The sequence below is a fragment of the Anopheles coustani genome, assembly GCF_943734705.1.
Source record: "Anopheles coustani chromosome X unlocalized genomic scaffold, idAnoCousDA_361_x.2 X_unloc_116, whole genome shotgun sequence".
Classification (NCBI taxonomy): Eukaryota; Metazoa; Arthropoda; class Insecta; order Diptera; family Culicidae; genus Anopheles; species Anopheles coustani.
Genome location: NW_026525067.1, coordinates 22,501 through 25,059, shown reverse-complemented (window position 1 = coordinate 25,059; position 2,559 = coordinate 22,501).

Sequence of the window (2,559 nt, the reverse complement as noted above, 5' to 3'; positions counted from 1 at the left end):
TTGGTCGAATATTGGGTGTTCATGTACCACTTCGGGTAACATGGACTTTGGTGCAACTTTACCACTTGTGCACTTAATAACTTCCCGGTCATTCAAGTCTTTGCCTTCATACTTTCAGGGTAGTTAGGTCTCGTCGAGACCTTTCCATACATATGCCAAACTCATCGGTCGGACATCTATAGCCCGAGTTATTCGCGGTACACCGTACCTTACCCTGTTTTTTCCTCAATTGGGTACAAACCTTGGAACACCCATATCGCCCCTTTAGAGACTAGCTGGCACGTTGGCCTCATATAATGATAAGTGCACCTCAACTAGGGCTACTGACGGTCAGAACATTTCAACTTGCTAGCTCGGGCCCACACTTGTGTTTTTCTCGAATATATGGTTCAAGTGTGCCACTTTGGGCACTTTTGGACATTTTGTCCCCACACAACTTTCTTGCCTTGGTAGATAGGGTCTTGTGATCTTGGGCAAAAAGATGCACCAAGATAAAGTCTAACTTTCGTTCTTGTACCGCAAAGCGCTATCTCAAACACCCGAGGAGATAGAAAGTGATTATGTTCGGTATATCGGTCTTCCATGGCCTACTATGGTAAACCCCTGCAGGTATGCAACCGAAGGTGCTTGGTACATGTATTTGGTGCAATATCGGTGCAAAGTAGGTGTTTCCTTGATCGGGCTATAACTTTCTTGGTTGATGTTGGATTGCTTTGCGGTCTTCGGGGGATAGTTAGGGAACATGTTGGCCAACATTTCCTTATTCCTCAGCCTGGCCGTACCTCTTACCGTCTAGGCGGTATACATGCTCTAAGTTGGAACTTGTGTTCCTTTGGGTAACTTCTCTGACTTTGACGCTTAATAACTTTCGTTCATATGCAGTCTAAGCTCTGCAACTCTCAGGAAAGCTAGTACTACTCATTTCCTTTCCATATCAGTCTTTGGCTTGTCGATCCGATGTCTACAGCCTTACTTATTCACGTTCCCTGTGAAGGTAGGTTTTTGCCCATTTTCCAGTTCATGTGGTAACATTCCCAGACTTTGCCGGCTTTCTCTTCATGTGGTAACTTGCTTGCTCATGTGGTAACTTGATAGTGTATTTCCGACAGAACCAATCTCGGACTTAGCCGATTTTTCTCTTCATATTATATGGATCCATCACTAGGCCATCTTGCTTGCTCATGTGGTAACTTGGAAGTGTATTTCTGACAGACCCAATCTGGGACTTAGCCGATTTTTCTCTTCATATTATATGGATCCTGGACTTAGCCGATTTTTCTCTTCATATCATATGGATCCATCACTAGGCCATCTTGCTTGCTTGTGTGGTAACTTGGAAGTGTATTTCTGACAGACCCAATCTGGGACTTAGCCGATTTTTCTCTTCATATCATATGGATCCATCACTAGGCCATCTTGCTTGCTTGTGTGGTAACTTGGAAGTGTATTTCTGACAGACCCAATCTGGGACTTAGCCGATTTTTCTCTTCATATTATATGGATCCTGGACTTAGCCGATTTTTCTCTTTATATCATATGGATCCATCACTAGGCCATCTTGCTTGCTTGTGTGGTAACTTGGAAGTGTATTTCTGACAGACCCAATCTGGGACTTAGCCGATTTTTCTCTTCATATTATATGGATCCTGGACTTAGCCGATTTTTCTCTTCATATCATATGGATCCATCATTAGGCCATCTTGCTTGCTTGTGTGGTAACTTGATAGTGTATTTCCGACAGACCCAATCTCGGACTTAGCCGATTTTTCTCTTCATATTATATGGTTCCATCACTAGGCCATCTTGCTTGCTTGTGTGGTATCTTGAAAGTGTATGTCTGACAGACCCAATCTCGGACTTAGCCGATTTTTCTCTTCATATAATATGGATCCTGGACTTAGCCTGTTATTAGGTTATTATATATGGATCCTGGACTTAGCCGATTATTAGGTTATTATATATGGATCCTGGACTTAGCCGATTTTTCTCTTCATATAATATGGATCCGGGACTTAGCCGATTATTAGGTTATTATATATGGATCCTGGACTTAGCCGATATTTCTCTTCATATAATATGGATCCGGGACTTAGCCAATTTTTCTCTTCATATAATATGGATCCGGGACTTAGCCGATTTTTCTCTTCATATAATATGGATCCGGGACTTAGCCAATTTTTCTCTTCATGTGGTAACGTATGCCAATCGCTCACAAGTCATGGGATAAGGGTACTTGTGTTCTTCCATCTTCTAAGTCCCGCACGGGGACATCGTGATCGCCCCAAGTCCGGAATAGCGCCAAGTCAAGCCCCACGGTGGCCGTGCAGGACCTGTTAGCGGCGGCCCCACTGACAGCACTAATCCGGACTTAGAAATTATATCTTTCTAATCGAACACCACACACGCAACACCACCATACCACCATCTCCTTGCAAGTACCTAAGTACCCGCAACTCCATGGTGAAGGCAATGTCACTCCATCACCAACCTCTTTGCATTGCAAGCACTTGCGTACCTACAACACTCCGAAGAAGGCAACGGCGCGCGATGCTCGACTCC